The sequence below is a fragment of the Dermacentor albipictus genome, chromosome 7 (assembly GCF_038994185.2).
Source record: "Dermacentor albipictus isolate Rhodes 1998 colony chromosome 7, USDA_Dalb.pri_finalv2, whole genome shotgun sequence".
NCBI lineage: Eukaryota > Metazoa > Arthropoda > Arachnida > Ixodida > Ixodidae > Dermacentor > Dermacentor albipictus.
In genome coordinates, this window is record NC_091827.1 from 85,603,974 (window position 1) to 85,631,294 (window position 27,321).

General features: G+C 45.8%; 2 long non-coding RNA genes across 3 annotated transcripts in view; one reads left to right on the forward strand and one right to left on the reverse strand.

The window, feature by feature from the left end:
• The window catches only part of LOC135899706 (uncharacterized), an 81,431-nt gene extending 56,420 nt beyond the window's left edge, over positions 1-25,011 (reverse strand). Inside the window, exons 1-2 of one of the 2 annotated variants that reach the window (XR_010563699.1) lie at positions 24,879-25,011; positions 11,077-11,164 (exon numbers count right to left, since the gene is read on the reverse strand). This is a non-coding gene — a long non-coding RNA (uncharacterized lncRNA). Of the gene's footprint in view, positions 1-11,076; positions 11,165-24,851 lie in introns of both variants that reach the window. The other variant, XR_010563700.2, reaches the window with a different exon arrangement.
• The window catches only part of LOC135899708 (uncharacterized), a 48,019-nt gene extending 21,562 nt beyond the window's left edge, over positions 1-26,457 (forward strand). Inside the window, exon 3 of the long non-coding RNA XR_010563701.1 lies at positions 26,052-26,457. This is a non-coding gene — a long non-coding RNA (uncharacterized lncRNA). The remainder of the gene's footprint in view (positions 1-26,051) is intronic.
• Positions 26,458-27,321: the final 864 nt, after the last annotated feature.

Sequence of the window (27,321 nt, forward strand, 5' to 3'; positions counted from 1 at the left end):
GACCACATACAGAAACATGTAGACGACGATGGCGGTACTGCGATAGCGTGACGAATGTCGGACAACGAAACTGGAGTGACGCTGATGGCACAAAGACGTTATGCCAAGAACAGGATTGAATGAGTGGTAATTACTATGATGCCACAACCGAGACGGTATGACTACGGTATGACAAAGGATGCACGATAGCGTCTATGTGACGAAGACAAAATGACAACGCGGGTATTATCACCATTGACTGACGACAGCATGAGAAAGTTAGATTGAATTAGGAATCATGTCGATTTATAAACCAAAGGGATATAGTGACGAAGACATGACAACGATGGCATGATGGTGCTCAAGTGATGACGTCTATGAAATGTAGAGCCTGAAAACAATGACATAACGAAAAAGGTGTAAATGACAACAGCACGACGAGAGTTGGATGTATAAGTTATAGTGATGATGATGAAATGACCGCAATGGCATCCCTACGACGGTATGACAACGAATGTGTGACGATGACTGTATGACGTTGAAGCAGGGATGACGGTGTCATAGCAACGGAGTGAAGACATTGGGGTAATGACGAGTTTTCCATGAGAATGGCGTGAAAAGGACTGTATCACAAAAGCTATATGACGAAGATGGTGTGACGAGGACGGCATGTTGAAAGTCGGATGTCAAAGTTATAACGATGATGATGGAACACCACCGCGGAATCCCTACGACAGTATGACAACGAATGCGTAACGGCGACTACGTGACGACGACGCAATGACAACGGCATGACGAGAATGGCGTGACGATAGTGTGGGATGAAAAGAGCGCGATGATGGCGTCATTGAGAAACATGCATGACGACGACTGCGTGACGAACGCTGCATGACGAGAGTCAGATGACAAAGCTGCAGTGATGATTATGGTATGACAATGATGACATTGTCAGACAAATGAGTCATGATAGCGTCTGTCAAACGATGACGTCGTGACAAAAGTAGCATAGCCACGAATAAATCCCGAAACTATGACTACAATACAGTTATGAACACGTTTGACGTCGACAAAACGACTAACACGGTACGAAGACCACGAGACGACAATGCGTTCATGTTAGGGAGGTGATAACACGAATAAAGCGACCACATCGCGATGATGGCGTGACGACGACTGTGAAGCAACGATGGCGCACTGACGGCGTCATGACAAGAGTAGGATGACAAAGCTGGAATGACGGCAATGCAACGACCACGATAGCATTATGATCCCGAACACATACCTACTAGACTAAGCTATTAGACAACTTCGACCTCTGGGTCGGAGCACAAGGCATCACAATGACAGAATGACGAGAGTGAAATCACTAGGCTGGAATGATGATCATTGGCAGACCACGATGGTATAAATAAGGAGGTGTAAGAACAAATGCCTGCTAACTGTGTGACGGCGATGGCATGACGATTGTTCGATGACAAAGCTTTAATGACGATGCAACCGACCACTAGCCCATGCCTAGTGATTCAATCAATTAGACAACTTGGGGCACTGCTTCGGAGTAGAAGGCATGACGACGACGGCGTGAGAAAAGTAATTGGTGACGTAGCTAGGATGATGACAATGCAACGAGCAAGACGGCATAACTACGCGAAGTATAAACATAGTAGCCCAAAGAGGTAGGCACATTGACCCACTGGACAGACAGACAGACAGACAGACAGACAGACAGACAGACAGACAGACAGACAGACAGACAGACAGACAGACAGACAGACAGACAGACAGACAGACAGACAGACAGACAGACACGCGTTTGTGTTACAAACGAACAGAAGGGTACACAGAGGAATCTCTATCCTAAGAATTCAGGTTACACAGATTTGCTTGCTGCAGAGAATTGTAATACAGCAAACCAGTAATATAATAACCTGCCCGGCCTGCTGCGGCGAGTCGTTTTGTAAGGACGACAATACGCCTCGTCAACAGCCCGTTGGCGCCGGCATGTCTGCTGCAGTAACTCGCTTTGTAAGGACGACAATGCGCGGCTTCCCCAGCCGTGCGGCGCCGGGATGTCTAGACCCAGTCGCCGGGATTTGCCGTCCCCGTCACGGTTTGTGTGAAGTGGGGGAACTCCTGGAGCAAGATGTTTTGTGGCGCCGTCTTATGGACCTTAGAAATCGTTAGTCTATGGACAGACGCGGCGACGACTGTCTGCGGGGTCAACTCTGGGATCAAGAGGCGCCTGCTCGGGGCAGGACCCTTGTCTGCGAGAGAGAGAGAGAGAATCAACTTTTGTGCAGAGCCCTTAGTGACGGGTGGTGCGCGCTTGCACCAGATGGGGTGGAACCTTATTCTCAGGTCCCATATGTGTCCAGCAGTTCCTGGCCCCTAGCCGCCAGCGCGAGCTGGGTCGGTAGGTCGGGGCTGGACAACAAGGTCTCCCATCGCTCGGGGGGGTTGGGGCTGGGGAGGGTGGGGGGTAGGGGTGGTGGGGGGTTCTTGAGCTTAGTGCACTCTGCAAGGATGTGTGCTAGAGTGCCTTTTGACCGTCTGCAAAAAGGGCATGAAGTGTCATGCTCTGTTGGGAACATGTTATGCAAGAGCACTGGATGCGCTAGCGACCCCGCTTGCATGCGTCGCACGATCGTTTGCTGAATTCGGTTGAGTTGCGGATGCGGACGGGGAAGCCTACATCTGCCGCTTCTGTACATTTGCGTGATGTCTTTGTAGCTTGTCACGGGGTGCGGTAGCCCTGGCTCGTCCTCGGCCCGGATCGATAGTTCTCGGGCATAGTGGTCGGCGAGTGCGTTGCCTTCCACTTGCGAGTGAGCCGGGACCCACACGAGCTCAACGGCCCGCCCCGGTGATTTGCATTTGTTGAGGATCGCTAGTGCCACGGAAGAGATGTTCCCCTTGCGGTAGCTTGCATGGGCGGTCTGGGAGTCTGTGACAACGGTCCTCACTCCCGGTTGTGCGAGTGCGAGGGCCACGGCCACTTCTTCTGCTTCGGCTGTATTCGTCGTCCGTATCGACGCGCCTGTGACAAGTTTATCTATGGTGGTGACGACCGCCGTTGCTCTGGTTCCGTGCTTGGGAAGTGAGGCGTCCGCGTAGAGGACCTCGGGGTCCTCTTCCAGCTGTCGAGCCAGTGCCTTGGCCCGCGCAGAGCGTCTCTCGTTGTTCCTCCCCGGCTGCATGTTCCGGGGGAGGGGCTTGGTCTTAATAATGTCTCTCCACGTTGTGGGGAGCGGCTCCGTTGTCGGTAGCTGTTCAATTTGCCATCCTATCTTGCGTAGGACGGCCCGACCGTGCTCTGTCCGGCTCAGCCTTACCCTCTGGTGGGATAGGTGTGCTTCCACCAGCTCTTCCACCGTGTTGTGGGCACCCATTTCCAGCAGCTTCTGCGTTGACGAGTAGACTGGGATGCCCATGGCGAGTTTTACTGCTTTCCTTATCGTCGTGTTCAGCGTTTCGCGGTTCACCTTCGCAAGCTGGAGGTACGGGGCGGAGTACGTTACGCGTGACACGACGAATGCCTGCACCAGGCGCAGTGCGTCTTCTTCTTTGATTCCTCTGTTCCGGTTGGTGACTCTCCGGATCATGCTGAGGACTTGCTCGGATGTGGTCTTGATTTTGTTGACGGCTGCGTGCGCCTTGCCGTCGCTGCACAACAGCAGGCCCAGTATCCGGATCTGCTGCGTTGGTTTGATCTCTGTGCCGTCGATGGTGATGATTATGTTTGGCGGCGGCTCTTTCTTCGGTCTTCCGGGCTGTACCATGAGCAGCTCCGATTTCTGTGGAGCGCAGCTCAGGCCACAGGTCCTGGCATACTCGTGGACGGTCGTTGCTGCTCTCTGCAGGGCTTCCTCCACCCAGGCATCGGAACCCGCGCGGTTCGTCCACACCGTTATATCGTCGGCATAGCAAAACCCTCTCACCTTGGTGGCTCAGTGAAATTTGTGCGGAAGTGTTTGTGTAAACCCTAACCATCAAAGGCGGGTTGGTGACAATGACTTTGGGCGCTCCCATGGGTCTAAGGCTGAACGGCCGTTTTTAAGTAGCCGGTTCCGGCTCTTCAGCGTGGATCCTCTTTCAGTCATGCTAGATTGATCAACTGTAACGTTCTCATGTTGATACTGTAAATAAATTCCCTATTTCTTGTCTGTGAGAGCCAGTCTCTCCCTTTAACAACCTCATCAGCGTCGATGAGTTGGATGACGCCATGGGCCAGCTACCATCTATTTCATGCCTGACCCCAACCCTTACAAACCTCATGCTGTAACCGTTGCGCCGATGATGTTTTTCCCCCACAACTGCATGTCACATAATCAGATCGTAGTTTTGACACGGTAAATCCACGATATTATTTATACTAATTACGACGTCATCATTCGTGAAAATGTGCGCCGATCCCGATGACGTCCAATAAAGAAGTCGCAGCTTCACCCGAAAGGCGAAGCATCGATTGCGATAGCAAACTAGTAGACTCCTATAAGAATTGAGAGTAGTAGCTTTTATCGACCGTATAAACGTGGAAGCATTCGCTTACTAACGGAATTTACAAGTATAGTGTCACCGCACACAAGCAAACATGAACACGTCACACTACACTTCATGAGCGCGGACACTCGCTGTCAAAGCATTCGTGTGCGCACGTTCACATTCGTGCCGTCTATCGCTTAAACGCAAGTTCGGCGAGAACAAAACGCGCACAAAGGTGTGAGCCGTCAGACGATCCCTTCCAAGATACGGCGCGCGCGACCGTCGGCGGCCGTGCAGCGTACGCACATGGTGGCAGAGACGAAGCCTCCCCCCCCCCTCCTGCCGCACCTCCCCCTGCCCTCGATGGACAGGTGACCTTGCACCCAGTCGCACAATGCGACTGGGTGCAAGCACAACGCCGCCCTGCCCTCTATATTTCACGACGTTTGGCTGGCGTGCATCATTTCCCCCTCCGGGATACCGAGTTCTTTGGCTCGCTCCGCTTGCTCAGGCGCACGTTTCGTTGCTGCGCCGAACGCCGCGTTGCTCGACCATATGGCTCGACGCTCACCGCGTCTGATGCGGGGCGCCTCGTAAGTGATGGCTGCCCTGTAGCCCATTGTCTTACACCCCTTGGCGGGTCGACGGGAACGCTATCGCGTTCCACTCTTGAAGGCGAAGCTTAAGCGTCCTCCAATTTTTACCTCGCACATACTGCAACGACGTGCGGCGAGGGCGAAAATGCGGCTGCAGTGTCCATATACATGCTATGGCAATACCGACAGACGCGCTTCCTGCAAACCTCAGGTAAGGCCTGATACGATAGAGAACCGTGCGCAGTGACTCTGCCCCTATCTCATACCCAACTCGCTCAGGCAGAGGTTGCGTTTCACTGACTTCAACGGGAGCTTGAATCCCCTTCGAACATTTTTAACGTGACTACTCCGCGCATGCAAAGGTGATGGATTCCTATGATTTCGCTCTGCGAATGACTAGTTAAAGTTTAGTGCTTGTTATTTTCCTTTCGTGCTACCTCACATTAATTTTTTTGTCTCTACGTTGCGCTACCACCTACTCCTTAAACAAGTGCTTTTCTCTTGCGGGAGCCGTGCTGCCATGAAAAAACTTTACTATCCACGCAGTCGATCATAACGTTGTCTTTGAACGAGACACCATCCAGGATGGATTGCGTCATCCACAGTTGCGCAATCGCAGCTCCGGCTTCTTATAAAATAAACCAGGGCTAAATCATAATTTGAAACTCTGCGACAAGGGGTGCTATCACCGGCCTCAGAAATACAATTGACGGTCTTGCCTGATGCGTTCACCTGCGCATCCTACGACCAGGCATGGCGACATACAGGTGCCCAAATTGGCGAATTGCCGTCTGATTGCCGCGTGAATTTTATGATATGTCTTCAGAGGGCACGATTCGTGCTCCAACTAAATGCGACCCGTGGTTGGGGCAGGACAACAATTGTTTCCGGAAATGTGTTAGACATCAGGTTGATGGTCCATCTTCAAGGTCATTACCATTTACTTATCTCTGCCGTGTGCCCTGTGTTCCGTTTTCGTTTATGTATAGCAGCAAACCACTAGGCAAAACGAGCCGATGAGAGTTTCACTGTGTTCACTAGTTTCACTATTTTCACTACGTCACCGATTCGCTACACCGAACAATCGCGCCTTCTTTCGTACTCCCACTCAAGGAATTTGGCGGCAGTAGTTGCGGCAGCATGTCCTCCTTCTAAGAAAATTCTTCTTGCCAACAGGTTGATCAGTGGCCTGTGTGCCTGCTCGTCCTTGGCTCCTGCTCGTCCTTGGTTCCTGCATCATCTGTGGCCACCGTGGTTTCTTTTCCACGTGCGCGTGCACTCACTGTGAGTGCTTTCAAGCGTCTGAGCCCTGTACTGCCTGCTGCGTCTACACGGACTGCACGTGACTTCAACGAGCACCATATAAGTACGCACACAACGGCACTGACTCAATTGGGCGGCAGCACTTGCGGCGACATGTCCTCCTTCTCAGAAAATTATTCTTGCCAACAGGTTGATCAGTGGCCTGTGTTCCTCCTCGTCCTTGGTTCCTGCGTCGTCTGTGGCCACCGTGGTTTCTTTTCCACGTGCGTTTCCATTCACTGCGAGTGCTTTCAAGCATCTGAGCCCTGTACTGCCTGCTGCGTCTACACGGACTGCACGTGACTTCAACGAGCACCATATAAGTACGCACACAACGGCACTGACTCAATTTGGCGGCAGCACTTGCGGCGGCATGTCCTCCTTCTCAGAAAATTATTCTTGCCAACAGGTTGATCAGTGGCCTGTGTTCCTCCTCGTCCTTAGTTCCTGCGTCGTCTGTGGCCACCGTGGTTTCTTTTCCACGTGCGTTTGCATTCACTGCGAGTGCTTTCAAGCGTCTGAGCCCTGTACTGCCCGCTGCGTCTGCACGGACTGCACGTGATTTCAACGAGCACCATATAAATACGCACACAAAGGCACTGACTCAATTAGGCGGCAGCACTTGCGGCGGCATGTCCTCCTTCTCAAAATATTCTTCTTGCCAACACGTTGGTTTATTACTTCAGTGCACCATCTAAAAATTAATTCTGCCGCAACTGCTGGCCAAGCTTCTTGTTTCACTGTTCTTACTGTATAAACTTCACTATGCCTACCACAGCAGAACTGGCGAAAGAAATTGCATCTCTTGAAGCAGTGCTGAACGCGAAGTTGGATACACTGATCGATGATTTAGTGTTACCAATTAACATCAAGCTACAGAATGTAGGACTACGTGAGCACGCTTCCCTCTGTGAAAGTGTTCAGTTCATGAACAAGGAACTCGACTTGATAAAACTAAAACAGTAAGAACTACTAACCTCAAACAAGGCGCTCTTGTCACGTAACGAAGCACTCGAAAGAAAAGTGGTTGATTTAGAGCGATATTTGAGAATGAATAGTGTAGAAATTAAACGAATCGCTACATCGCAGGGGGAAGACTGCGGAGTCATTCTGAAGCGAATTGGCGATGCTATCTTGAGCCCTCTCTTACCCGCTGATATCGACACGGCTCACCGTGTTGCCTCTAAGTCAAATGAGAACATCATTGCACCGTTCTGCTCACGCGATAAGAAAAAACGAGTTCATGAGGAAGGCAAGAGCTAGGCTTCGCACTGACCACATTGGTTTCACAGGTGGCACTAGCACGCCTGTCTATGTGAATGACCACTTGACCATTGATAGCAATAAGATGTTTTCGAAGGCGCTGGCACTCAAAAAAGAAAATAAGTGGAAATACTTATGGACAGAAAACTGCCAGATAAAAGCCCGCATAACTGACGATAGCAGAGTCTATCGCATTATCACTGAGTCCGACCTTCGAAGCTTCACGTGATTAACTTTTAATATTTTTCCCGTCTTTTCATGGCCTTGCTCTACCCTGTTGACGCAAAATCTCGTCTTACGGCAAATAAACGATCCCTCATTCACTTCAATGCTCGTAGCCTTCGTAAGAACATAGATGTAATTAACTCCATTGCGTCACTTCACCATGTCTTCACTTTTATCTGCATATCAGAGACTTGGCTTTCTGATTCCGACAACAACATGAGCGGTTTTCCATCTTATCAACCAGAGTATTGTCATCATGCAACAGTCATGGTGGCGCCGCCATTTTTCTTTCACAAGAGGTCACCTACACTCGCAGATTTGATCTAGCACTTAACGTGAATCATTGTGAGTCAGTGTGGATAGAAGTCGACTGGTCATTCCTTAATCACAATAAGAACTTGATCCTTGGTTGCATTTACTGCTCACCATCATCTTCCCTTAACGACTTCTTGCTTTCTCTTGATGCAGTAATGTTCAAGCTAGCTTTTGAAAATAAGGGTGTGGTTATTGTAGGTAATGTTAATATTAACTTACTTGACACTGAAGCTACCTAGTACACAGCTTACACAGATTGTTTTGCTGGATATCGTTTTGAATCACTCCTTGACTGTCCAATTAGAGTAGCTTCTCGTGGGAACACTACGCTCATTGATCACGTCTTATTTAACATATCACCATCGCCTTGCTCCGGGGGTTTTAATACTAACATAACCGATCATTTTCCAGTTTTTTTTTACATTTACCAATGAAATACATGAGAGTGATAATAGCTACTTTACTTACGTATTTAGTTCAGATACCTTTATTGAAGCCATCAGTGAAACTGATTGGTTGCCAATGAATTCTATGTCTGATCCCGAAGAAGGACTAAACCAATTCTGCACTTTATTTTTATTGGCCGTTTCGACTAACACACGCAATGTAACATGTGGGAAAAAGTATAAATATCCGCGCAACCCATGGATGACGGATGGTCTTCTAGAAAGTTTAGAAAAGAAGGAAAACATGCACAAGAAAACTAAACGTCAGCCCTTTAATACTGGACTACCTAGACGCTATAGTAAGCACTGTAAATTATTGAACGTTTTACTTAAACAGGTGAAAGAAAGGTACTACGAAAATAAATTAAATCAGATTAAAAGTAACCCCAAAAACAATGGGAGTCATTGAACTCTTTTCTTAACAAATCGTCTGTTGATGCCTCCATAACCAAAATAAATTACAGTGGTCTCACTCTTCCTGAGCCCAACGAAATTGCTAACGCTTTTTCGGACTACTTTTCTTCCGTTTACACTAATAACAACGTACATGCGCAGTTGCACTTGCACAATCATTCTTCTTGTTACCAGCTACACCAAATGAAGTGTGCTCCACGATTGCTAACCTTAAAAATACAAGGCCTGGCTTAGACAATATTTGTGTCAGGCATTTAAAACTGGTTGCGCATTTAGTTTGCGACACGCTCTGTAATATTATCAACTTTATGTTTAAAACAGATCCATTCCCTTTATTTTTAAAAAATGCCAAGTTATTGCTGTTTTTAAGAAAGGCGACAAACACACAGTTATTAATTACCGTCCAATTGCAATTCTTTCCTGCCTTAGTAAACTCACTGAGAAACTATTTGTTGAACGGGTTAATAACTACTTAACAAAGTTTAAATGGCTAAAGAACAATCAATTCGGTTTCCGCCCTGGAAATTCCACCAATCTAGCTGTTCTATCTCTAAACTGACTGCGTAAAAAAGATGTATTGATTCGGGAAACTTATTCGGCTCTGTATTTTTAGACTTCAGTAAAGCTTATGACACGGTTAACCATCAAGTCCTGTTTAATAAACTTCACTCTTATGGTATAACCTGTCCTGCGCTAACATTCTTAAAAAATTACTTACTTGAGCGGCCATAGACAGTACTTGCAGCAAATACTTTCTCAGTAACAAAATGTATTAACCAAGGTGTACCACAGGGATCAGTTCTGGGCCCTTTGCTTTTCCTTTTACATATTAGTGATCTTCCGGATTTTCCTAACTCCCCTAACTACGTTCATTGCATTTTATACGCAGATGACACAACCATATCTTCATCTGACAAATCTGTCTCTACTCTTACTTCTAAGTTAAATATTGCATTAAGCAACATTATAAAATGGTGTAGCAACAATTTCTAAGTTCTTAATCCTCTAAAAACTAAATTTATGTTATTCAAAAGTGCTCAAAGGGCCTTAACTTCTGTTCTTGAAGTAAAGCTTGCAATTCGTTCAATTCCCGTTAGCACCGATGTCACTTTTCTTGGCATACATCTTGACCCTAACCTTACATTTCGCTCCCACTTCCAACATCTCAAACACAAGACTGCGTTGGGTATACGTGCATTAATCAAAGCTAGCCTTTTTTTTTCTCGTGAGGCTCTGCTAGCGTTGTGTTATGCGTTAATTCATAGTCACATTAATTACGGCATTGTTTCATGGGGCAGCACGTACCCTTGTCACTTATCATCAATTCAACATATCCAAAATCATTCAATACGCATTATCACTTCTAGCTCCATGCAATCCAATGCCTTTTTGTTACTTCGCGCGTATAATATCTTTCCTATTAATAACTTGTTCCAGTTTAACATACTCATGTTACTCCATAATAACGTTACGTTTCCGTTCATTGCAGTTGACCATTTGCAGAATAAAAATATGACCAGATTTGATTTGCGGCTAACAACAATTTCTTATTACCCATGGTTCATACCAATTACGGCAAAAAAAACATCTTCCTTCGCTGCAATTTCTCTTTGGAATGAATTACCATCAACCATAATATCCTGTACTACTCTTGAAATTTTTAAAAATCACCTTAATCATCAGTTCCTGCGATAATTTAACTACGATCTGGTGGTGTACCTTTGCCTTTTCGCTCACATGTCATTTCTTGTACTTCATCCATGCTTTTTTCCGATTTTCTTTTATAACGTGCTTTTTCGTGTTTGATTGTAAATGACATGTCTAATGATGTATTTGATCTGTAGGTGTTTATAATAACGCTAATTTGCTAAATATTGACACCACCATCAATGTTGTTATTATTAACCGAGGGTCCCACTACAGTTCTTTCACTTTGGGACCCTCGTCTGTATGTTTGTCATGTAATTACTTCGTTTTTTGGAACCAATAAATCTGAATCTGAATAAGATTTCGAATAAATGCTGAATAGGCGCTGGTAGAAAAACAGCACTCACCTTGAACAATGCACCATTCGGCACATATTAGAAGGAAGATGATCCTTGCTTGATTGAATGTGGTCATGCTTTTTGTAGAATATGATAGCTATTGACGTAAAAAAGCCAAAAACGTGGAACATGGGAAACAGTGATATATCCTAAAATATATGTTTGAGATAGGCAACGGATTTAAGATCACGAGCAATTGCGAGAGCGTAGACGGAGCTAATCATAAAAAAAATTCATGCAAGTAATACTGCGCCTTTTGTGATCGACTGGTTTGTTCACATCTATGGTGTAAACGTCCTTATTGTTTTTTTATGTTTTGGTTAATTTTTTCCTTTTCGACCGAAATTCCCATACACCAGTGCCAGGTAGCAAACCCGAAATTTTCATGTGGTTAACTTGTGATGCCTTTTCTCCCTTTCAATTTCTCTCTTGACAACACTCGTTGTTGGGCTAATTGGTTTATTAAACTTCATAAATTGAAAGGAGGCAGAAAAGAGAGAAAATACCTACGAAATACAGTACTGAGGCTCTAATTACAACAGAAAAGAAAACTTATGCTACAAGGAACTATATAAGGTTCGGCAGGCTACTCGTAGTCTTGGGTTCTCAAGTAAAAGGACAAGGGCTGTATTTGTGAATGAACATTAATCTGTGGACAACAAGACATGGTTTCCAATGACACTGGCGCTCAAAGGAAAAACGTTGTTGGCTACATTTGTGGAAAAACAATTGTGAAATCAAAGCATGAAAAAGCAATGACATCACTGTGTGCCGTATTCTTTGTTAATCAGAATGCTCAATCTTCACGTAACTTCGTTGCTGAAATTCTTTGTCAGCTCTAAACTCAAAAGGTATAGTAGTATTCACTGCTGCCAGAACTCATGACGTACGTTTTTTCTCGTGAATGATTCATAATCCAATTTAGTGCACACAGCTGGCGTAAACTCACTGACGTGTTCTGGATTAAATGTGATAATTAAACATTGCTAAGTGATAATCAAAAATATCTGCTCAAGTTTCAATCATATTCTTCTGTGCACTGCAGTCGTCAGTAGTCATCACGGCGCTGCCATATTCGTTTTTTTTCAGTTTGAGCATCCTGATAAGTACTCATTTAATGCTTAACACATCCGATTTCAAATGTGTCTGGATTAAGCGTCATAAGTAATTTGCTGGTAAGAGAAAAATCATTTGAAAGTACGATGTCTCTATCATTCTCTTTCATCGCCAAGGCATCAATTTCATTTCATCTTAGAAACAAATCTGCATAAGTTGTCTCAAGAACAGAAAGATGTACTTGTCATGAGTGATATGAACATAATCCTACTAGATGTCAGTAACCTATCCCGTAATCATATTTGAATCTGCTGAATGGCTATTCGTTTAAGCGCCTTGCCTGTTTTCCTACTCACTGTCCTTACAGGGGTCAAGGTACCACGTACACTACGCATTGTCCAATCTTTTGGCTACATTATATGCTGATAAGGTTCAGAGCACTAAACCGATCATTACCCTATGTTCGGGCATTTAAAGGTTTCTCCGTGTAAGTGCGATGTAGTTTTCGAAAAGGCAATTCAATATTTTTCTTTGCAGAGTTAAAAATAAGTCACATTTGACGTCTTTATATTCTATGGACGTCCCTGAAGTTGATTTTCAGAAGTTTTCCAGCATGATCTCCGACGCACTTGCTATGTTAACAACTTTAGTAAGTAGTAATGAAATGGCTTTAAACTCCTAAAATATCTATGAATTAGATCAATTTTAACAGCGTAAAGGCAACTCCGGCGAATTTTTGATGTAAAAGGGTTTCAATAAAATTTCCTGGGTGAGTTACCCTGCACACTTCTGTCATTTCTTCAAAACAGCGTGTTTCTGGAGTCGCACAGATCCTTTATAAAAGAGTTTCGATAATAGAACCTAGAACCACCTGCTTAGCATCCTCCTTAGCTATTGCACACATTGTGCTATGGTGCAAATGGTGGCATATTGTTAGGAGCCTTCAGATGTAATCTTGGGGTTTTTAATAAGCAGCAGAGCCGCTGGCTCTTGGAAAGCGAGTCCGTCGGGGTTCACTCGCGAGCAGGAAAGGCGCTCTGTCTTCTTAGTTCTTGTGGTCTCGACCCATTCTTGCCCTCGAGCCACCCCCTATATGTGGAATTTTCCGCTCTCACGATCAAAAGCATCGTCTCGATGTTATAAAATGCGCGTAAGCAATAAAAACAAAACAAACAAAAAAGATAGCGCAACGCAGATAAAGCGAAAATACACAAAAAAGAAACGTTCCAGTGGCACACTCAATGAATAAAGAGGCAGGCTCATGAAGACAACGAAAAGCACGAACAAAGAAGGGTGAATGAGAGAAAGAAATTACGAACGCGCAGTGTGCGTTCTCATGCGCACAACATGAACTATGCCCGAGCTCGGTTGTCTTTGTGTCCGGGTCGTGTATGTGATGATGTGCCTGGGACCACTTCGTAGTTAACGTCACTGACGTGGTGTAGTACTTCATATGGACCAAAACACCGGCTCAGCAACTTTTTATGGAGGCCACGCCGGCGACCAGGGGTCCACACCTGAACTTGGTCTCCGTGGCTGTGGCACACGTCCCTGTGGCGGATGTTTTAGTGTCGTGCGTCCTTCTGCTGCCGCTGGCCTATGTGCAGCCGCGCGAGCTGCAGAAAGAGGAAACGGTCCGAGAATGTCCATGCTGACATGGGGGATAGGTGTGTGAGGTGCTTCGATTGGCTGAAGCAAGCACGCCAGCCGGCTTAACAGGTGCCGTTTTTCGGCCCTGGCATTCCCGACAGCCTTTAATGCTTTAAGTTTGCCGAAAGCCCGGGCCAATAGTACATCTCGCTTACTCTAGCGAGTGATTGTGAGAAGCCTAAATGGCCAGATGTGGCTTCGTAATGGCTAGAGAAGAGGTCATGCTATCCTATGTCTCTTGGCACCACCAGGAGGTATGTAGGGCTGCTCAAACGCACATTCTTCTATTACAGCACGTTGTTTCGTATACAGAAGGACGTCAACGAATGGCACAGGGAGCATGGTATGACTGTGCCGCGGCCCTTTGAATAACCGATGATCGGTCCAACCTCAGCGTCGTCACGCTGCCGCCTAATCAAGTCAGACGAGCTAATGGTGCCCAAGAAGCAGTCATCGTCATCTTTTCCTGGCTGACAGGATCAATAAGTGGGCGAGACAGTGTATCAGCGCGTTCGTGTTTCGGCTCAGAATTATAAACTATAGTGATGTCAGATTCCTGTAGCCGCACGCTCTACAGCGCCAGTCGTCCCAAAGGGTCGTGCATGTTTGCCAACGAACAGAGGCCATGGTAATCCGTCTATACTTTGAAGGGACGAACATAGAGTTAAGGGCGAAACTCGATAATAGCCTGCACGACTGTTGATTGTTTCTCCGTAGTTAAATATATACCTCGACAACGACAGTGAACGGCTGGCATAAATTATAACTCTTTACACTCCACCTTGACGCTGGACGAGCACTGCGCCAAGCCCAATGCTACTGGCGTCGATATCCACATCGGTATCGGCATCACCGTCAAAATGTAGAACAGGCGGTGACTGTAGGCGCTGTCGTAGTTCAACAAAAGCTGCCTGTTGCTCATTATGCCAGGCAAGTGGCGTGTCGTCCCTTGTAAGGCAAGGCAGAGGCTCCGCTATCTTCGAAAAGTTCTTAATAAACCGGCGATAGTAGGCGCACAAATCAGGGAAGCGCCGGATGGCCTTATTAGCGGCAGAAGCTGGAAATGTTGCCACAGCGGCAAGCTTGTCTGGATCGGGGGGGGGGGGGGGGGGACCCCTTTGGCGCTTACTATATGCCCGAGGAAATTGAGCACATCATAACTGAAGTGGCACTTTTCCGCCTTAAGTGTGTGTCTGCTGATCGAATGGCTTCTAGCACACTCCGTAGTCGCTGAAGACGCTGCTGGAACGTTTCACAAAATACGGCCAGATCATGAGGCCACACAAGACAAGTCTGCCACTTCAGTCTAGTGAGGACAGAGTCCATCATTTGCTGTAAAGTAGCCTGGGCTGAGAGTGAACCAAAACGATGGACTTGAAATTCGCAGAGACCATCTAGAGTTTCAAAGGCTGTTTTCTCGCGATCTCGTTCGTCTACCCAGAGTATGTGGGAACCACTTTTTAAATTGGGTGAAAAAAAACAGTGGGGACGCTGTAGCCTATCTAATGAGTCGTCGATACGCGGCTGCGTATACACGTCTATTTTAGTCCTGTTCAAGAGCTTCCGGTAGTCAAGACAAAAGTAGACCGTTCCGTCTTTCTTTTTGATAAGAACAACCAGAGACGACCACGGGCTTTTGGAAGGTTCGATAACGCCCACGTCAAGCGTCTCCCAAATTTGCGTACTCATGGCTTCGCGTTCTTGTTCCGACACGCGGTAAGGCTGCTGGTGTATCGGGCGTGCGTCCTCTAACGTGATGATCCTGTGTGTAGTGATGGAAGTCTGGCATATCTTTGAACAACTCTAGCGGCATTCACGCTAGAGCTGGCGCACTGCTGTCTGGCTATCGATGGACAGTTCAGAATTGGTCAATATGGCCCAGAGACGTGTTTGCTGTCTCCATTACTTCCGACATAAAACAGTTGTTAAGGTTTGCTACTTCCTCTGCAAACGCTATCGTAGTGCCGCGAAAAAGATGTCCATGCTCGTTGCTAAAGTTGGTAACAAGCAATTGCGACTGGCCATCACGAAGCTGTATAACACTTCTATCCACACAAACACCTTGCTTCAAGAGTTGTTCCGAATTAGTTTCGGCCACCACTTCGCCATCTCGTAAGTCACAGCATATGACGTTGACGAGGACAGTGGCTCGCGGAGGAAGCGTTACACTCGCTCCAGAAACACGAAGTACATCAGCACGCCATTGATCGTCGTGCACGTCGCTTGCTCGGTCGGCTGAGAATGTAATACGAAGCTCTTGAAGTTTATTAATAGCGCCATACTCCTGCAGAAAGTCGGCGCCAAGAATAGCGTCGCGGGAGCATTTGCGTAACACAAGGCAGCACGCTATGTAGAACCTTGAATTTCAACTCCAGTCGTGAAGGATCCCAGTCGGATAACGACGTAGCCACCAGCTGTCCGATTCTGCGAGTTTTCGCACTGGATTAGTATCTTTAGACATGGTTAACTCATTACTGCTAATGCTGTTGCACATTTTGAATGAACCATTCAGGGCTTGTCTCAACCCCAGCCAGCATATAATCTTGGTTTTAGAGAGGCGGCGGATGGGCTTGCCGACACAAGACCTAGGTGGTAGGTTCGGCGTATCGTCGGCCACTATAAGCGCCGTTTTTCATTTGTTATGGACGCCCTAGCAGTAAGTACAAACAAGTTCGTAATTTGGCCATCCCGACAAGTACTTCAAGCCAATCGCCCACCTTCCTTCAAAGACAAACTGTTTTACAATGTCAGAGGCATAATACATTGCACGGATATATTCATTCAAAGGCTAGCATCAATAGATACAAGAAGGCAGACGTTTTCTAGCTACAACCATCATAACAAAGATAAAAGCATGTTGTGAAAAATCCTTCTGGAACAATAACATTTATTTCGAAAGCTTGGAGGAGAAGAGCTTCGGGACAAGAACTGACTTTTCACAGTGGTCTGCTTGATCTTGTCGAAGAGGGTGACGTTTTGAGGGTGGACACAGGCTTCAAGTGTCAGGAAATTTTTGCCGCAAAAGGAGCATCCATACGGATTCGATAAGTTACACAGAACCGAAACCAGCTCCCTGGTGCTGAAGTCATGGCGCCAAGGCAGCTGTGTAGTGTACGCGTAGATGGAGAGAGAGCCATACAAAGGCTTAACGTTTTCAGGGTTTTTCAGACTGTGATGCCTGTTAGCTTAGTTAAGCGAGTAAGCAACGAAGGCTATGCCGCGATTGACAAGTTGGTTGTTCTGCGCTGTAGCCTTGTAAATATGCAGACTCCAAATAGTAGTGGGAATGACAACTCTGCGCATGTCTGAATGGCACACTGTCTGAATGACACAGTGTCTTGTTCTCGAGAACAAAGCAACCGTGCAAAATATATTAGGGCAAATCATAAAGTCATTGCCTGTATATTATATTAGCCTAAATAAGGTGGATACAGGTAATTACACATATAAGTACTATTCTACGTACCTTAGGCTACATTTCCACATAGCCCCCGCACTGGTTCAGAGATTTGTCCCAAAGCAGCACTAAATTTTTGATGTCACTGTGGAAAATTCATCCTAACGCAACCTCCCCGAACGCTCATTGTATTGCAAATTTTCATGGCCTTTTGCGAACTCGCAGCACCACCACCGCACACTTCTCAAAGCGAGACACATTTCCAAATGCGTACGCCGCATTTCCCTGTGTATCTTTTCGCGAGCTCGTCCCTTGCTCCGTAGCAAGCGAATCACACTTCCTTGCTCGTACACCATGGACGCGAATAACACAACCGCCGTCTTCAAGAAATGACAGCAGTGCCACATCGCGAAGCTACCGGCAGATACGACCGGGCCAGTCCAAGAAAGATCCACCACTGGCAAATGATATTTGGACTTCGAATTGACAGCCATGATCTGGCTAACTAAATGGGGCAAAGGCATTCTGATTCGCCGTCGTACGAGAGTAAATCCTTTCTTTCTAATTGGTCTTCCTTAGTAATCTCTAAAGCAACCTTCCGCGAAATCATAATCTTGCAGCAAGATTTTCAGAAAATTGACACCAATTTGACTGCAACCATTGTTGTCATTGGTAACATAAGACAATCATACAGTGACCCTATGATTCTCTTTGTTTATAAGTAAATAAAGATTGATTGAATATGTTGTGTATTTTCAACTGCACCACAACATCCAATACACGCACATCTTGGAATTACACCTCAAGGATCATACAGTCTGCAGCAAATGTGACTTTTAATAGTGCGAAAGGTTTCAATTAAAAAATGTTTAGCTTCCTCGGCAAGCAGCAAAGCCTTGTTCTGCCATATTTCATAATTGCATTATTGCCAGCAGTGAACATAACTCCTTCTATTGAACCATATTAAATCACATTACAAAGGCAAGTTGCCTGCTTGCTTGAAATAATGTTCACATTTGGTTTGGCGTTTAAAGTACTTTTACATATTGGCCACCCGCTTCAACTTCAGGCACTTGAAGTGCAAACAGGGACTGCAAGATAAGTAGCCTACTACACATCCTGATCTCACACCTCGACAATGACATGTTAGCTGGACAGATTGAATTTGTTCTAATAATTGCCCGCACTGAATCTCAGGATAAGCGTGATAAAAGAAAAAAAATGCCTTTGGTATTAAATTGGTGCCGGACATTTTATCAAACTATTAAATCAAGTGTTAAGACAGATCCAGTAAACACAACAATATATGCTTTGCTCAGTTCTGTGTCAGCCATCTCTGCTTGTACTTTCATGTAGTACGCGTGGTTGTTCTTAAGCTTCAATCGTTCGTCCAGAAAAAGCAAACGTTTTGGTGAATCACTCAGAAAAGCATCAATGAATGAGAACCCGAGTTAAACTTCCAGTACTGCCTACGAGCAACAGCCACACGAAAAAAAGCATCAGTTGATGCAATCTGAAATGAAACTTTCTCTACCGTGAGGAGCCCACATTCGTGGATCTGGAAATCCTTAATTTTCTTGGCTCCATGTTCAAGGAAGGCTTTCTTAGCTTTCAGCCCCATATCACATCTAAATCAAATGCTTGTCAAGTCGGGGTGCCTTTATGTAACCCATTATTCCTGCGGTTAATGAACTGGCCCCAGTTTTGCATGTCAGAAGGCGGCGCAACATAGAAGCTGTTATTCGACCCTGACATTCCTGGACCCATCTTGGACATTGGGACTCACAACGTGTTTCTTTTTCAATAGTGGCACACTGTTCCTTTGAGAAGCACATATTCTTGGCTGCCTTTCTGTAAATGCCTCTGGGTCGATCAGTGTAATGCATCACTGTAAATGCCTCTGGGTGGAAGCCGTGTTGCTATTGGTCGGTTGTTGACTGGCCTCTGAGGAACTTGTTCGGCTGATTCCAAGAAACAATCAGTCCCCTCAGTATCCGTAATCGAGCTGATAACAAGTGTACTAGGTACACACGACTGCAAGAGTCAAGAAGGATACTTGAATACTACTGGTTTATGGGAAGCTGTAATGATAAAGATGAATTTTTTGAAGCTGGTTAACAATAACTATGAAAAATATCTAATGCTGACAAATCAAGAATGTCTAATGATGATACTAGCAGCTGCACAATACATGTACATATAGTGGGATGAAGGCTTATAACCTTACTTTTACTTTATGAACGAAGCTGCCAGGTTGTGTCGTGTTCCAGCAGTCTACAGCTTCTGGCAACCTGAGAATTGCTTGTTGTGCGCCTTCTACAAATTTGGCTCGAAAGATTATACAGACGCTCGTCTGCTCCCCCGTGCTCCACTAACTTCGATATCGATCTCACGAGAACACAGCGCTATAAGTTAGAGTCGGCGCTTCACAAATACAACAGTTTAGCTTAAGGAGTGCTTTGATTTTGGAGCAAATGGCTTCGTGGTCTCCACTGGGCTCTTCAGCACACTTGACGAACGCCTTGACAATTTGCTCAAAGGAGCAAGTTCACACGGTTCTAATATTCCCACAAGGGCGCGAACTGCTCGAACATCAAGGATACCAGACAGGCAAGCCACCCCATTTTTCACCCCTGTATTCACCACAATGGGGCCCACTACAAAGATTCAAATTGCCTACCCATACTATACCATATGCAGCCACACAAACACTAAGCTTGCCGCTCACCTTTAGTTGAATGAGTAAATAGGGAGAACCCACAACACCACACCACGTATTGATATACTTATGGTAGTCATTTGGAGGATAGATACCTAACTGCGGCAGTTGGCCCTGACTAAGAGCATGTAAAATCACACACAGCAGTTCCTTACTCAACCAACACGGAGGCTCTTGCAATTCTCGAATCAATCCTGCAGCCTCACTGTCCTACTTAACAGATATTATCCGCACCGATAGCCAAGGCGCATGTCACATGTTTCTCGACAACCGGCCACGTTGGCATATAGTCAGTCTACTTCAAAGAGTAAAATTGGTCGAGAAGAAACAGGCCAACGTAGACGCAGTAAGGGCAAAAGCAGATAATTTAAGGCTGGTGCTTGCAGACAAGTATTTTCACTTTAAACAGAGGAACGAAGATGACTTAGCGGTAATGAATGAAACCGTAACTAAAGCGGCTTCAGAAGCAGACACTCAAGTAGAAGGTAAGGCAGCAAGTTCTCCCTAGTAAGGAAAGACTTAATAAAGAAACGACAACGATCGAACGTGTCCAACTCAAGAGACAAGATAGAATTAGCGGTAGTGTTAATACAGACCAACAAGGAGTAAGTAGGGTTATTTGAAATTGTAAACTAAGAAACGCTGAGGACGCCGCAAAACATGGACCCAGCATAAAATATGCGAGAAGAAAGTTTGGCGTAGGACAAGCCAAGATATATGCACTGAAATATAAGCAGGGTAACATCATCAGCAATTTTGAAGATACAGTAAAAGCAGCGGAAGAATTCTATACTGACCTGTAGAGTACCCAGACTAGCTACGATACATCCATGGTGTCTCCCTCTATAATTAGCGGTGAAGTTAGAAGACGCATGCAAGACATGAAACAGGGAAAAGCGGCAGGAAAAGATGAAATAACAGTCAGCTTAGTCAAAGATGAAGGGCATATCATGGTTGAAAAGCTTGCGGCTCCTTAGACAAAATGTATCAGGCCTTCAAGGGTTCCACAGAACTGGAAGAAAGCCAAAATTATGCTAATCGACCAAAAGGGGCTTTAAACAATTGAAACATCGTCGACCCATTAGCTTACTTCCAGTATTGTATAAGTAATTCAGAAAGCTAATTTTTAATAGAATAAAGGCAACAATTGACTTCAGTGAACTAAGAGAACATGCTAGCTTGAGGGAGACTCAACAATGAATCACATCCCTGTCATCCATAATGTAATCCAGAAATCCGCCAAGTATAAGCAGCCTCTCTATGTGACCTCCATAGGTTACAAAAAGACATTTGATTCAGAGGAGATAGCTGCAGCCATTGATGCATTACGTAATCAAGGAGTACACGAGGAAGACTTCAGCGGAAGAATTCTGTAGTGACCTGTAGAGTGCCCAGAGCAGCCCCGATACCTCCACAGAGGCTGCTTCTATATTTAGCTGTATAGGATCTTCGAAATTATCTACAAAGATTGCACACCTACCTTGATTCTCCACAAGAAAAGTAGGATGATACCTATAGAGTGCGATACGGGAAGAAAACACAATCTCTCCAATGCTATTCACGGTATGCTTGGAAGAAGTATTCCAGCTAATAAACTGGGAAGGCTAAGGAGTGAGGACCAGCGGCGAATATCTCAGCAGCCTTCGGTTTGCAGATGACATTGTTCTCTTCAGCAGCACTGGGGACGAGTTACAACCAATGATTGAGGACCTTGCCAGTGAATGTGTCACAGTACGGTTGAAGATTAATATGCAAAGGCAAATAATGATTAACAGCCTGGCAAGACAACAAGAGCTCAAGATTGCCAATCAGCCTTTAAAGTCTGTGAAGGCGTACGTTTACCTAGGTCAACTGCTCACCGCGGATTCTGATCGCGAGAAGGAAATTTAAAGCAGAATAAAAATGACCTGGAGAGCATACGGCAGATATGGTCAGATCCTGACTGGAAGCTTACTAGTGTAATAAAAACAAAGGCGTTCAATCAATGTGTTCTATCGGTACTAACTTATGGGGCAGAAACTTGCATATTGACAAAGAACCTCGAGAACCGGGTAAAGACCGTGAAAGAACGATGGAACGAAGAAATATATGCAGTGAGTGAGGAAGAGTTTGGTCTGGATCAGAGAGCAAACGGGGATAGCCGATATTGTAATTGAGATAGAGAGAAAGAAATGTAGCTGGGCAGACCACGTGATGCGAAGGCTACATACCCGCGGCCCATTAGGGAGTCAAAATGGGCGCCAAGGAAAGAGAAGTGCAGTCGAGGACGGAAGAAGCTTAGGTGGAGTGATGAAATTCGTAAATGCGCGAGCGTAACCTGGAATCGGTTGGCGCAGGCCAGAAGTAATTGTAAGTCACAGGGACATGCCTTCCTCCTGCAGTGGACATAAAATAGGATGATGATGATGACGATGGCTTCAATGTTACTTGGATGCACACCCGTTGCTATGTGCTACCTTCTATTGCATACCTGGGTACCAACGCACGGGGGCGAAGTCCCGAGCTCATCAGTTCACCCGCGTTGTTAACTTTCCGGGTGCTCTGTGCCTATGGCCATACTAATTTAACCCAAGGTAACAGAGAAAGACTTTGCACAAGGAAATCACACCATTTCAATAAGAACTTCGCGCCAATGGCATGGCTCTTATTACTCCTCCTGCGAGCCCCTCGCGAAAAGTGAACGGTATTCTACGAAGACTTCATACAAACTCTGTAGTGACTCGTCTTTTCTATAGCTATATTCAAGGGCTACCTGGTTGTCCACATGCCCGAACTATATGCAATATCCGTCCCTAGATTATTGCCTACGGCATTCACCACATTCAACCCAAGTTGTAGTCAGCCCTCTTCACCATTCTCTATAATATCCAGCTACGGTCTTTGGACAGACCAGCTCACTGCACCACTCCATGGAACGAACACTGTCCTGTCGGTGGTGATCCAGCACGTTAGAGACGTGCTGGGTGAGGACGTTTCTAAATAAACGTTTCTAAATAAACGTTTCTCTCTCGGTCTCTCAGCGTCTTGAGACACCTTAAGCACTTCTTATGAGTTGTAAAGACGAAAGAATGAATGGCAAACTGAACGCTGCAGAGGGGTCCTTTTTCGTCGACGACCAAGCTGAGACACTTGGTGCGTTTTGATTTGGGCTTATCGAGGCGCAGGTATAACGCAGATGAGACCTTGCGCGGACAAGGAACGCACGGGTGACAGAGGCTTCCGAGAGCGAAAGCGAGGGTGAGGTGGCCCGTCGCGGGGATACCCTCTCCTTTCACGCAACACCTGGCGTGGCCGGACAGCCAGCGCGGCATCAGGTGTACCCTTTCGCCCGCTCTGCTCTGTCGGGACCCGCTGGTACTGTGGCGTCGCAGCCAACGGGCACTCCGTCGAGACACACTTGTGACGTGGCGTCACAGCCGGTGGCGATGGGAGCTTAGGTGCTGTTTCGCGACTATAGACGACAGCCGCTAGGCTTTTTGACTCAACCGACCATTTGTCACTTTCGCAGCAAAGACACCGACGGCGGCGGTCAGCTTTGAAAGCAAGGATTTCATAAATTTTGTTTGACCAACAGGGCCCTACTATAGGTTCCTTTGTGATTTAGAGTTCGCCACCCACAGCTGCTCAGCAGGAACGCTGACATGGGTGCACGCAATGCTCATGGCATTAGTGGAAGCAAGAATGCTTCCAGTAATGGTCGTGCACCTGGTTTCCTCACTTTTGGAGTCGAATTAACGCATTTCACTCGCGTTAATTTGTGCTGTTCAGAAGAGCTGAGTGTGTAGTATTCGTAGCTTGTAAAGCACACTAAACTTCCTAAAATACACAGTAGTAATCGACACAGTGATGCGCGGGTGTACACGTGTACGCCTTTTTCTATTGATATGATTGTTGTTAAGCAAGAAACCTGTAGTCGTGAGTCAGCGCTCGTGTTACGTCTCTCGTCTTTGTCCGTGTTTGAGTAGTTTGCGCAGTAATAATAAAGCATTTTATTCGAATTTTTCCCAAACCTAAAAATGCTTCTAAATGTATATTGTGGTCAAGATTTACAGATTTCAAAGTTTGCATGCTACTTGGAGCCGGCTTTTTGCCCAGTAGAAAGAATGTCGTTCTTATTGGATGAGTGGATTGAGCTTCATTTTCTTCGGCCATAATTTGTGCAGTATCATACAGCACTTGAACAGCTACTATAAATGTTTTCCCATAGAAACTGCGCCTATTTCCAGCACGTGGTAATCAGTGATAATGTGAGATCATGTGCCTAATTTATCGCTATGGACAAACATGTTCGGTTACAGAGCTGCTGTTTCACATTCATTCTTTCGAAAACGACATCAAGCTCTTCTGAGGATCACAGTGTCACATTCTCAAGCACCAATCTGGATGTGGCGCTTCAAGCGGCTACATCTGTCGCCATAACGAGTCAGATTGAAATTCGGTATTGATATTTAAGCAATTACGTTGTGACAGTAAAGCAAAATTACACAATAGTTCTTTCATGAAAAAAAAAACAGATTTTGCAGGAGCAACTCGTGAGTTCTTCAGAGTAAGCATGTTCTGTCAATAATTGCCAAAAGAAATGAAAAGTCTAAATGTGTGCTTCTCAATGACAAGCACATGCCTACAAAGCACATAAGTTGCCATTCTATTTCTTTCCTATCATTACCGGTGCTGTTCTCTTTCTGTTACACTACATGCTTGAAATTCAAGTTTAACTTACAGGGCAGGTGCAACAGAGTAGGTTGTCAAAAATTTTTAATTTTCATTGTGATGTGCCAAAAAGTCATACCAGTTCATGATCGCTTGCAGAAATTTCAAAATTTGGCCGCGACAGACTAAAATTAGGTGTTCATGAAACATGGATATTGAACGCAGTGTTACCTACTTCGTCACCGACAGTAGCGAACATCTCAATGCTGTCGTTTCTAAACAACTTTTGTCAATGATACGGAAATCTGATACCTCAATTAGAGGAAAACGGCAGCTCACCCTGTGTGCACCAGCCTCATACGCACGTAAAAGGAATCTTCTAAAATTCACCCGAATCGGCCTGCTTTGTCAGCCTTCTGAGGACTCAGCATTAACGAAAATCAGGCGTTATGTTAGGTGCGGACATTGATATAAATGTCTTCCGTTGTGAAATTGGGGACTTCTGAGAAAAATGAATTGAAGTTCGCATCTCAGACAATGTAAAAAGTTCTAAAACTTCCCTCTCAACTAGGCAACCGATCTGACATTTCGAAATATCATGCTTCGAGTCAATGCGTCTTGTTTTCGTCGTTGATTTGCGCACATTGCGTGTCACTCCTACAACAACCTCATCCACTGGTCGCTCTTAGAAAATATCACAAAACAGACTTGCCGCGGATAAACTTGGCATATTCATTCCTCAGTGTTAACGACATTTCAAAATTATAACGCTTGCTGCTTTTACGACACGAAAGCTGTCAAAGGGAGTGCGACAGCGGTTGTGGTTCGGCGGTGAAGAAAGCCGACAGCCACATGTGCAGCGTGGTCGGTATCAAATGTCAGTCAAATAACAGGCAGCAACTAAGCCCGAGTCCAAGTCCTGCAATTATACGTCCAAGGCACTGGTGAGCAAGCGCAGCCGGACACCGGCGTCACTGGTTAACTATCACACAAACAACCTGCAACCTTTCGAGCTTACTGGTCCAGGCTGAAGAATACAGTCAACTGCTTGCGGTCTGTGAATAAGTGAATGCTCTGCCCAATATGTAGGTCCGAAACAAGCACGCCTCGAACGCTAAGATAGCAGCCTGCCATTACAGCTGCGAGTAATTTTGTTAGGATGCAATTAGGACACGTGAATGTAAGCCTATCGGTCTTCCTACACTATCCCCTATGTAGTGAATGAATACCACCCTGATTCCCGCCGGGGAAGGATCACACTGTAAGCTAAGTGCTTTAGCGTCTCTTTAGTGTCTCCAGAAGGCCTTTCCCGCCTTGGAAAGTCTGCTGTCGTCTCGGCCCCCAACTGAAACGTGTGCGTAGTAGCTCAGACAAGGAAGCCATCACTGCGGATGAGCTCAGAATGAACTTGTCATAATAGGTAACTAGGTCCAGAAACAACTTTGATTATGGTACGTTCTGACGTGGTGGTACTTCAAGGATCGCATCAAGGTTTTCATCCTTCCTTCGCAGGCCACGTGCGTCGCTGGTCACCTTCTTCTGCCGAAACTTCCATTTTTCGAGTTGCCGTCGCACTCCACCATATCGAAACCTCCGCAACACTTTCCGGAAAGCAGTTCGATCATGGCACTTCTCCGCGATTATGACGTCGTCAAAGTACAGTTGGATTCCCGAAATTCCCAGCAAGAGTGTTTCCATACGCTGCTGGAAAAAAGATGTTGCCCAGGAAAGCACCAAGGGAGGCTGCTGAGCCATACAAGGCCTTTCGGCGTGAAATGTGTTGTTATCATACAGCCATCGCCGTGCCATCATTGTCATGGCCGACTCTAGTGACCAAGTATCGCAGAAAGAGTGGCAATCGCTGAGACGCTTTATGTCGCATGTAGGGGAAGCAATGGAAATTTGAGAATCACCACTACAGATCGTAAATAAAAATTTCTGCAGCCATATGTTGTGCTGCTCCATTCTTAAATGCTCATCTTAGTATCTTGTACATTATTAGATGGGTTCTTTATTTCGTTATTGTTACTACACCCTGCAAGTACTCCACGAATGCAAACATTCGTAGACCCCTAAGCGTAAGACAAAAATTCCAATTATATTTTTATTGTTCCAGTTCTTCATGGTGCGGTTTCATGGTGTCTACATCTAGTTTTCTGCCTCCTGTAAACGAATATGGACTCGATGGCTTGCAGCCCGTATCGGCGTGTACCTGAACATAGTGGGACATTGGCCAAAGCGGCTCGCGAATACATAAAGGAAAGTGAGGCGTTCACTGCAGCAGCAGCTAGAGGCGCTCCGTGGTAAAATGGAGGATTGTTCCCGGTAGGTCTAGCAGCGGGCCGCTGATACGCGCTTGAATGTAACGCGATAGCGATAAAGACCCCGTGTCGCGGAAAATCTGATGTCGGCGTCCCGCGTCCAGCGTCGACTTTTGTAACGGCAGAATAATAGCGAACCATGCAAACACAACCATGCATACCTAACCACACAGAACCTCCATGTAGCACAATGAAGATACTGAGATAACTGAATTTGTCCAAATATCATAAAGTACAACTTGCACACGACTTACAGACACGATAGCGTTGGGTTGTAATTTGAAAATACGAGAAAACACAATTAGATTACGCGGAAAACTGAAATGCAAACTCCTTTTCCAGCATTTCTACCATCGACAGACCAGCCACAGCGTCCAAGATTCGCGCGCCTCAGCGTGCGCAAATCTCTGAGGCCACGGAGTGGCGCGCCCCATAGAGTTTCCTACAAAAATTACTAGAGG